General features: G+C 37.0%; 1 protein-coding gene across 3 annotated transcripts in view; it reads left to right on the top strand.

Moving 5' to 3' along the window:
- The window catches only part of FNBP1L (formin binding protein 1 like), a 58,142-nt gene that overhangs the window by 761 nt on the left and 45,905 nt on the right, over positions 1–11,476 (top strand). The window lies entirely within an intron of this gene.

Raw genomic sequence — 11,476 nt, 5'->3', positions numbered from 1 at the left:
TGTGTGCGGCCGGAGGAGCGCCGCGCTCGGGGCTCGGCGGCGGGGCCCTCACCGTGCTTCCGGCACGGCTCGGGCAGCGGCCCGCGCCGGGCAGCCTCGGGGCGGCGGCAGAGCTGCTGCTCCCCCGAAAACCACCGGGCTGCTCAGACGAGCAAAGCGTTTTCAGCTGCCGGCCCTAATTAGAAGCAGCTACTATACATCTTTGTCTCTAAAAGTACTGCAGAACATTGGCTAACACTGCATTGGATTTGTTTTAAATACGAAGAATTGGAAGCAGCAAGACAGGCAGTGTCTGTCTCGCGTTAGGTCTTTATTAAAGCTCCGCTCTTCCCTCCGAGGGCTCTTCGGTTGTGCCGAGGACGGCAGAGAAGGGGCTTCTCCCGGGGGAGGGCCGGAGCGAGGCACAGCGATGCCTGCTCGCAGTGGTGGGGTGTTGTGTCTGCTCTCTCAGGTTTCCTGCTATTGGAGCTAACGCTGCTCGTGGGAAAGCTTAGGCATAAAAAAGAAGAGTACCAAGGAGCATTTACGTCCCCGCTTTAAATGCCGCCTGCCCTTCATTTATTTGCTTTTAAAGACTGTGAAGCAGAGACACTTGTACTAAGAAAAAAAAATTACAGAAAGCTAAACATTGCAGCTTGAAGTCTCGTCCAGGAACTCTTAATCTGGACCTAGCGTTATAGGGTGTTTTTGTTAAGTGGGTTTGTTGTTTTTTGTTTTTTTTTTTTTTTCTTTCGAGTTGCATTAAATATCTTTATCAGTATTTTGTAGTGCAGGGCTATAATTCTCTAGAGGAGCAAAGATCTGCTCAACGCCGAGACAAGGGGTTGCCCGAGGAGCCAGGGCAGCCGTGGCGCTGCGGGCGGAGTGGCTGGGTGGGGCGCAGGGGCTGGGAATGCCAGCGGAACTCCTGAAGCCACCTGAATTAAGTTGTGTCTGATTATGCAAAATGAAGGTGTAATAGCATCACGTGTACTACGTGGAGAAGCCTGATTTAAAGGTATTTAGGAGTTACTTTAGTTTTTTGCATAGTACCTTGTACTTAACCAGGATTTGTAGGCACGATAAGCATTCAGACAAAATACACTTGTTAAGTACTGATGGCACTGCTGTAACAAGCCTGAGTTCTAAAACTGTTATAATATTGGCAGTAAGGATAAGAAAAAGCTGTGGTTTGTATTGGCCACACAAGAGTGTGTGTGTAGCTCATGCCTGCATGTACTTCAGGTGAGAAGTGAGTGTCACTTGAGGAGAGTGGGGGTTGGCATTTCGGTGAGCACTGGCTGTAAACACTTAAATATGTATTGCTTTAGAAAATAGGGTTTTAGGTTACTCATATCTGCTCATTTTTGTAGCCTGTAGCCACTTAATTGTATTTTTTTTTGTTCAGCTTGTAAATGACAGTCGAAGGTTTTGTACTCTGTCTTGTGTTCAGTTTTTGTATGAAAGTGCTTGTCTTTGTCATGCATTTAAGAAACATATGCAGAAAGATGGATTTTGACCTCAGGCTTCCCTTTAATGATAGGTATTTAACTCATGGTGTCGTGAAACTAGCTGAAATTTATTTTGACCTACTATATTTCTTTTGTTGTAAGTCACTAGTTCTTATGCATTAGTTTGAAGAAATAATGCAAGAATTTTAAGCTAAAAGTTTTACTGCAATACTTTTATTTCAGCAAAATTTAATATATTTTTTCCTTGATATCAGGCGATGATCTGCAACTCCACAGTGAGGTAACTTTATGCATAAAATAGTCTGTTTGTAACTGTATAGCTAGACTTTGATAATGCAAGTTTTTACATTACAGGATACCTTTAAGATGTTTTTAAATTGAATCTAATCATACTTAAAAAAATCTACATGTTTATAAATCAAACTGGTTTCTTAGTTGGAAGAATTTTTAGTGCTTCACTTACTGAAAGAGTATTAAACTTTAATTGTATTAACAACTTGTGCTGGGCAAGTAAACATTACTTTTTTAAGATCTGGCACAAAATCAAATTCATTAAGAAGTATCTTAAATCTAGGTTAAAAACACAAGGAAAAACAGTATTTGTGGGTCTTCTAAGACAGGGCTCTGAACAAGATAAAAATAAACTCTTAGACATATTTGTGTTCTAGTGTAGCAGTTCCTTCATTTCCTGTTGTTAGCATCAGTGGGGCTTCGGGAGGCAGCCTGAGCTGCTCTGGGTTTGCTGATGGCAGCAGGGGCATGAGAACTCGCTGTGTTCAGTTCCCAGCTGCAGAGAACTCCTCTGCTCAGGTTTTCTGGACACCTCATTGGGCCTAAAGCTCTCTTTCTTTAGTGCTTTCATCTCATAAAGTGGAATTTTTCAGGATTAAGAATGGTATTGAGATTACAGTTTTTCAGGGCATTTGCATATAGGTATGTATGCTTTGCTAATTCATTGAAACAAATTTGATGATTCTGTACCAGGCTTTTTTAGTATCTCCTTAACTCCGCCTTCTTAAGCTCTATCTCTTCATGCTGGTTTTTGATATTTTACGCTAAATTACATTTCTGCTGTAATTTTTAAGTTGTTCTGGAGTTCTATACTGTTTGCTGTTTTGGATAAAGTAAAAAACTGGGCATAGATGAATATAGAGACAAATAAGGAACCAGAAGAAAAGTTAGGGGATAAAGAAAGGAACTCATGTCTGGTATTTATGTGGTAATTATTAAATATGGCCATTCTGGTATTAAAATCATATGTATGCTAATTAAATTGTTACATCAGGGAAAGGTCAGAGGAAAGATTTTCTTTGATTGGCCAGTATTTTCTAATTCTTTAAATTTGGTAGCTGTTTGTTTGTTTTTCAAGCAAGGTTTTTTTTTATAAGTACACCACCATTCTCTGAAGTGAATGTGCATTGTACAAAACATGTATGTCTTGAGTAGGCTAAAGCACTTGGTGCTTTTCAGTGTGTCTTGGCTAAACAGCATGCTCCCTGATGTGTTTCTTTTGATAGCATTGTTTGAAGTAATGTCAATTAATAATAGCAAAATAGACATTGAATCATAGAAGCCATCCTGTGATTGGAACTGTTTCATTCCACAACATTTTCTGTGCTGGGGGAAATATGCTCCCTTTTTCTGCTTTCTTATTATAATAGCGGATTTTGATTATGATTTGAAAGTAATATTCAACAAATAGTTTTATTCTCATCAGTGTATATATCTTTGTGGTCACTCTGCAGCATATTCCTTATGGTATGACCACAGAAGATGTAAGATACTTTGGTGAGCTGCTCTGCGTAATATTCTCTTAATGGTTAGAACATAGTAGTGAGAACTGGGAAGTCTTGTCTTCTCTAATTCAGATGAAGTATATTTTTTGAGAATTTGGCTGTTGGCTGCCGAATTTTCCTATCTCTAATATTTAACTTCTTTGTAGGTAACATTTGTAAAGCAGCAATCATTTGATGAAAGGGGGCACATAATTGCAAAGTAGCATTGCTGCACTTCATTTGTGAAAGAAAATTTTTGCTGTTAATTTAGATACAGATACTTTTCAGAATTAACTTTTTGGGATTTTTTATGCTTTGTTCAAATACTGCTTGCTTATGTTCACCTCGTGAACAGTAAGAGGGTTCACACATTGAAGTAGTGGTTAGACTTGCATTTTTGCTTTATAAAGTGTCCTGACTTCTGTCAAAATGTGCTGTAATGTACAAGGCAAGAATAGATAGATGGAACTAAAATGGGGGGGGGAGGAAGGGGGGTAGTAACTTCAAATATTTGGAAATAAAAATGATAGATTATGATATGTTTAAGAATCTTCTCAGTGTGAGCATCTGTTCAGTGTGTATGTTTCTGTACATCTGGAGTTCTCTTTGTGGTGGGTGTAAAGTGTACAAATAGCATTAATATAGAATATTTAAAAAAATGCGTCTGGTTATTGTCATCTTGCATTATTGTGCTGTTAAATTGAATATGTAGTGCATTTGCTTTGATGCTAAAGGCTTACTAAGCTTTGGAGACTGGAGCGTAGCTGATAATGAAGTTCTTGGTGTAATGAGAGGAGACACAGTGATTGGCACTCTGAAGTGGCTTGTTTGGAAATTAATTAAAGAGTTTGTTCTGTCTCTTTAAAAAAAAACCAACCAGGAAGGATGTTTTTTGAATTTTGATGCACATTCTGTTGTCCAACCCCTGTGAACCCCTTAATAGCAGTTGGCAAAAAAAGAGTTTGAATACCATGTCAGAACATTTTCAGTCTGTAGAACCAGTCTAGCCATCTGTTTCTCACCTCTTGATAAATATTTAAAACAGAAATTTTGCTGAGGGCTTTTGTGCTGAGATTTCATGATTAAAAAGAAATGGCTAGAGAAGATTTAATGATACTATTGTTGTGAGCTCCTTGGGGCAAGAAGCAAACCATCTTTTATAATTAAGAAACCACTGGCACTGTAGAGTAGTGTTTTAGAAATTAGTTATGTTGGACCAAAGAAAGATCAAAGTATATATTTGGTGATGTGCTCTTTTTAATCTTTCCTTAAACAAAATTCATTCTGTGCCTAAACCCAAGTTCTATTTTTAAAAATATTAACTCAGTTGCATCAGTAATTTTTCAAAAGTGTTAAAAATTTTCTTTTGCTTTCAGTCCCACTTTCAGACATTGTTTCCTTCTTATTTTAAAATCACAGTCTCTTTTTGTAGAAGATAAATCGCGTGGTGATGTTGTCTAATCTTAAAAGTTGTCAAGTGTAATTATATATGGAAAACATCCACAGGATGTAAATATGAGTTAGATTCAAAAAGTAGGTAACTTTTATGTAGCATACTTCTGTTGTAGTAATGTATTGTGTTTTTGTTCACTAGATTAGAAAATTTATTTTTTAGCTAAATAAAAGTATTTTTTCCGAGCAAAAAAAGTTTTTCCTCTTGAAACTGAGAAACCTTTCTTGACAGTAAATGTGAATGTGGCTGTGTAGTTACTAGTATTGTTAATACAGATAACAAACCACTGTAAATAATTCTAAATATCAAACCATATTCCATATGGAAGTTCTTCTGTGCTCTTGAATCTTAATATTTTGTAAACTTACTTTCTAGTGTGCTAACAAACACTGTGTTAAAGGTAATACTCTATTTAACAGGGAGGTGTTTGAGAGATGGAACATGGATTTTTTTTTTTTATACCCCCAGATTTCTCCTTCAGCTTAACCGAAAGATTGCAAGCAGTACTCTGTATAGATTCTCTCTTCATTCAGTACTCTTGCTGTTGTGGTCTGAAAATGTGTGCAAGGAATGTGTCTTGTGGCTAAAGTATAAGATTACAGAGTTTTCCAGATGCATGGGATGGTTACACGTTTCCTCTGTCTTGGGTGACATGCTGGATAAAATGGCTAATTGCTGTGAGGTTCCAGTCCTTCACAAGGAGTATTGTGCAGCTTATCTTATCCCTGTGAAGACCTCTGAGATTTCCAACTAGAAAGTTATATAAGGATCAAATACTTGGTTATTGAAAGTGTAGTTGCTTTAGGCTTTGGTGTGAAAACAATTGTATTGAGTTTTAGTTGGAAATGTTTGTCTGTATTTTTCCGGCAATTGTCTGGTTCACAAATATCTGACCTTTTTACTGTTTTTTTCAGGAAGGGGTGTGTCATTGTCATGAGACTTTATCAGTTTGGATTTGATGTTGAACATAATTTAAGAATGCATACATATGTCCTTGACTGTCTTTTTAGAAAGGGTTTTTTTTGAGTTTTGAACACTTTATAATAATATATCTATTAAAAAGGCATCTGTTTTTATTTATGGCCCCACTTGTTTGTGTACTTGGGAGTGTATATACTTTTCAATGAAGTTTGTACAAACATACATGAGACTTTACTAATCTGGAAATCCTGAACACTGAAAGAGTATTGCTGTCTTGTAAAAATGTATGCAGTATCCTTGTTCATAGTATGAAATCTGAGAGTTGCCTTTATCAAGATTCTAAATGCTGTAGCTGTCATTTGATTTCCTGAGTGAGAATAGTAAAAAGGTTGTTGGAGATTGCAAGATCTTTTATCTCAACCAAGCTGAGGATTTCTTTAGAGTGTATCTGTCAAAATAACGATCCTTTGGAATGGCAAATTCATTAGAATTTGGGATGGAGGAAAGCATGAGTAGAGAGAAGTCTGTTGGCAGCGTGCTCATGAGCTGAGGGTTGCCCAAGTAGGTATGATTTGTGCTTTCAGGTGTTTGCAGGTGAATACTGGAAGACAGAAGATTTGTGTTATTGCTTGTGTAAAGTTGTCACTGATGCTGTAGACCTAAGTCTAAAATATCTAAAAGTTAATTAGTGTTACTTTTTAATTAGTTCTTATACTGGATTAATCTGGGTGAGACCCTCATTTGTTAATATAGTATCTTTAAATATTTCAGTCCTTAGAATTGCAGAGCTCTTTTTAGTGTGCTTGGTAAAGCCAGTGATGAGTAATGTAGGGTGTTTTATTTTTTATGGAGGGGAAGTTTACACATTTCAGAATAAGTTTTCATTGTTCATACAACACATGTGCATACTTTTTAAAGAACTTGAATTCCTTTTGGTAGAGAAAAGAATTCCCCGAAGTCCAGATATGTTCAGCTTTTTCCTTGTAATGGTGAACAAACTGTTCAGTGAAAGCTGAAATTCCAATCACATTGTTTCATTTTGCCCCTAGTGAGTTTACATACCCCAGTCCCAGTGCTTTCTTGGCAGAAGGTTTAGAGGTTTGTCTTCACATGTATGTCAGTGCTTCAGCTGGATGGGAAAAGAAGGAAAAAAAGTATTATACTAATAAAAGCCTTCTGGTTTTCATTAAAATGCAGACCCTCTACACTGACTTTGTTTATAGAATTATCTGCAATAAATTTCTGAGTTGCTGGATTTTTTTTCAGCTACAAGTTCTAGTCTAAGAGGAGAGTGGCAGGAGTATTACATTTCCTGCTAGGTGACTAGAACAAGAAAGGGCTTAATATTAGGTGTACTAAATTTTCTGATAATTTCTACTGTATGGAAACTTGAAATAGTTACATGTAAGATTCATGAATACCTTTTCTTTGATTTTTTTTTTCTTTTGTTTAGTTAGAACTCTGCTTCTGCTTTGTCATTTACAATGAAAAGGGCATTAGACTGATGAAACTACTTTCTGGCATGGTGGTTTGTACATTTGTCCGTAGTTTTATTACTTTTTACGTCTTTTGCAGGAGAAGCGCAGTCTTACTATGAGCTAAAATGCTAATATTGCAGGACATGAATTTTTCTTGGGCTTTACTGTGTAACTCTTGTGTTGTCTTGGCCAAATAAACTTAATTTTTGTCTCTGTTAGTTGGGTTGTAAAATTGGAATACACTTTGTTTCTTGTAATCAAATTATTCTACAAATATTGTTACGATATTACTTTAACATTGTTTAATGTGTAAGGGCACAGTAATATAGTGTTTTAAAATACTGAAAGTAACCCTTGCACTTCTTCCTGGTTTTGGAGAGGATAGAGTTGATTTACTACTAAGTAGCTGGTACAGTTGCTGTGATGTGGATACTCAGAAGTGTTTGTTCCAGAGGCAAGTACCATGCGAATCACTTCTCCTTGGCTGGTACACAGCAAATAGTATAACGTGCTTTTTTGTAGTTCTGTATTAAGAGATTTTTTTTTTTTTTTTGTATTGTGCAATGAAATGACATCCGCTAGATTTTAGTTTGGAGTTATTTAAGTACTAAAGAACAACTGAGATGACAGCAATTGCACTGGAGAGTTGAGAGGCAGCCTTAACTTTTGGCATACTTGAAGTAACCAGATGTGAGTGCAGGTGATGAAGATGGGTGTGCCTTTTGGATCTCCATCTGCTTCATAAGTCTTCTGGAAAGAGAGCATTTGATTACTGGGTTCCTTCTCATGTTGAATGCTCAATTCAACTGGGTGTGAAAACCTCACTTCGTAAATTCTGGTTGGTAGAGTAGTTGGAGGGCGTTTTCTTTGAATGTGGGTATGCTTCTTGAACACTTTGTCTTTACCCCAGATGGCTCATTTCTTTCAGAGAAAGTCAGTAATGTTTTACTTTTCTTAGAATATCCTTCAAATAAGCATTTGGTCTAGGTGGCATGGGGTTTTCTTCTGGCAGTGAGTGGGAAAATAATTGATGTTTGTGAACCCAAGACAACACCTGTGCTGCAGTGCAGTTGGCTGTCTCTACAGCAGGGGGAAACTCTGGAAGGGGAAATTGTAATGTTTATAATATCGAAGACTTTTTAATCCTTACAATAAATGGATAAAGTATTCCTGTTGCAGCTATCTGTTATGGCATCTAATTGGCCTGCAGTTTTTTCCCCTATTTATATGAAGTCAGTCACAATTAGAGGAATATTTAGGGTATTTGACATCAATCAAAACCAATCATTGGGGTATATTTTATGTTTGTGTTTATGTAGCACCTAGTACCATTAGTCACAGTGGCCTTGTGTTGTGCTGCATTCTACACAAAGTGACTATAAAGAGCACCCCCAGTCCAACTTTGAATTCCAGCAGGGGCTGTGTCATTTCGTGGTCATGCCAAATGGGAGTTGTGCAAACCCCAGTATTGTTCAGCACAGTGGGCAGTGATCTCAGCTGCAGACTCTTCAGTGTTTTTGTTGGTAAACCTTGCAAGCAGAGGGTGGCAGTGGGGCAGATCTTTGTCATCTTTGCAGGGGATGAGAACCCAAACAACCTGAGAGAATGCAGGAAATACTTGTTGAAATGTACAAGGGAGTGTTGGTGTCTCAAGTGAAGCAAACAGTAATCCTTTGGTATGATGAGGTAATAAGCTGGAATCAGCCAGCAATGCCCTTGGAAGTGAGGTTAAGAAGCTAATGTTTGATGTGATAGAGAAGGATGCAGAGAGACAGGAAGAGATAATGCTGGGTGAAAAACATGTGGGTGAAAGGATAATCTCTCAATACCAGAGAAGAGGATGTGGTGTGGCTGAGAAAGGAGATGGGTAGAGAATGTGTAAGGATTGCCGATATTGGAATGGTTATAAAGAGACCAATTTAAAAAAAAAAAAAAAAAAAGAAGCTGTTAACAAGTTTTAGGATGGACATAAATTTGAGATTCAGGAAAGAAGTCAAATAACCAAGTGAAAGAAAGGTTGAAGTTTGAGACCCTAGTATAGAAGGTATAAACCAGTAAAGTGCAGTAGCTGCAAAGATATGACGGACATTATATGCTTTTAAATGAAATGTTTTATCTTAGTTTTTCCCTGAAAACAAGTTCAAATTTGTGATTAGTAAATGGAAAACTGTTGGAAGGTCCACTGAGGAAGACTGATAAAACAATTTTGTTCTGTAGAGTCAAAAATTGATTCCCTTATGCCCCTAATATCTACTTAATTTAGACCCTAACAGTGCAGGTACTTAATTACATATTTAATTTTACCAATACTTGTTCATTTTAGGAGCAAAGATCTCACAGGATCAGTGAAACTCATTAATGTGCTTGAGTGTAGATACTGTATTGCTGAGAAATTTTCAAAGCAGTTTTTTTTGTTTTAAGAAAGGGAGTATTTGCAAACTAGCTCTACCTGTAGCTTGTAGTTGTTGCATGGTATTATTTAAATCAGCAACAATTACTGATGTTATTTAATTTAGTGGATCTCTTTTCAGCCTTATGAGTTTTGACTGCTATGAACTGTGAATTAGAAGAACAAGGATATGTACTTGGATTTATGAAGGGTGAAAATTTTATTTTCAGAGTTAAATTTCAGAGAATTAAAATTTTATTCAAAATCTTTATCTCAGTAACTATGGTTTTTATTATTTCGGAAATCTGCTAAACAGTAGATGATGAAATTTGAGATCTGTGCAATATGGTCAGGGTGTTACATATTTGTTTGGAGGAGCACAAGAAAAGGATGAACTTGTCTTGAATAGTTCTTCAGCATGTTGTAATAAAATGGTAAAAACCAGACTGGAATGTCTGGTTAGGTCTCATGTCTAAGAAGATGGCATGTTTAAAGAGGAAAACTTAATTTCTTGAAAGTAAGTAGTAACTTACCAGGAAAATCCAAATGTTTGGGATTTTTCTACATTGTAAGTATTGTGAGGGCAATGTAGATTGTACAGTTCTATGTAACCTAAATAGAAACGTCACCATGTGAGGCAAGCTGAGCAGTTTTGTGAAGTATCCTGGCTCTGCATGATACTCAAATATTTACTCCTGTAGAAGAGGTGTGGTGGTCTGATTGAGTGTTGAGATTGAGACTGAGGAAACAGGGGTTGTGAGTTACTTATTTTGGTTTATCTTGATTGCTTGTTTGTTTTGTAAAAGCTGTGAGGTCTTTTGTGTTATTTCTGCTGAAGTTTTGCAATCACATAAACTAGATCTTTTGACTTACCTCCCCAAGTTTGAGATGCTGTTAATACTAAGACCTCTCTCTCATAACAGGGGTAACTTCTTTCCAAAATGGCTTTTTAAGAACATGTTCACTTTGATGTTGGTGCTAGGGAGAATAATTATCATCTTTCTAGGAATGACGTTGCAGTTCCTCCTCGCTAGCCTAGCACTTGAGAGGTACAAGTGTGATTTCCCTGACTTCCAGCTTTATGTTCTGCATTCCTGAGAGGGAAGCAGTGAGGTAGGAGTAGTTGTGCACAACAAGACATTTTAACTGGAAGAGACATCCAGTTAGTGGATTGGAATTGGAGTTTTATAAAACCAGGGATTGGCTCTGTATATTAAAACTGTAGTAGGTGCAGACAAACCCAGTGTTAGGCTAAGTGTGCTGCCTACTCTTCCTGCTTGGATGTCTTAGCATCCAGTGACTTCCAATTATTTTGGTTCTGTGGTGTTGTCATTCAGTTTTGCTGAAATTTCAATAGTTGAACTGAAGTAATGTTCTTAAGAGGTTTAAAATAGTCTTAAAGATGAGATGCCAGTGGTATTTATGCTTAGTGATTCTTAGATAAAATGTTGTTCGATGTTCTGTCTGGTTTATATTTCAAGGCTGTAATTGTGGGCTGTGTAATGAATACATTTTGACATCATTTGTATAAAATGCCTTGCAATTTTTGAGAAAACATGTAATTGTCTTAAGGAGATAGTGCTGAATGGCCAGGATTCATGCTTTTTACAATAACAAGGTACCATGGAATATCACTGCTTCAAACTCAAGTTTCAACCTAAAGTTTTAATTCTGAAGGGAGAGCTTATACAGACCATTATGCACACATTAGGTGGGAATACTGCTGTGTGCTGGGAAATGTGAATTTTAAGACCGTATATGTAAATGTCTCTTACTATCTTGGTAGGCTATTTGTAGTACTTTGTATTTAGCATTTGTACTTAGCATTTCAACTTCATGCAGGCATAATCAGAATGTAAGTCAAACCTGAAACTTGTGGCTTTCCTGACTGCTTTTCTTCATTATGTCATTGGAAAAGAGGTTTGATTTTTTGCTGACTTACGTTCATTTGTGGGAAGAGGATCATGATCCCATATCTCCCTACTTAATCTAACAGTTGTTTGGATGTT

The sequence above is a fragment of the Corvus kubaryi genome, unplaced genomic scaffold (genome assembly GCF_017639235.1).
Source record: "Corvus kubaryi isolate FWS band 111438036 unplaced genomic scaffold, C.kubaryi_AGA036_p1.0 37334, whole genome shotgun sequence".
Lineage (NCBI taxonomy): Eukaryota > Metazoa > Chordata > Aves > Passeriformes > Corvidae > Corvus > Corvus kubaryi.
This window is presented reverse-complemented; position numbering and strand designations above follow the sequence as displayed.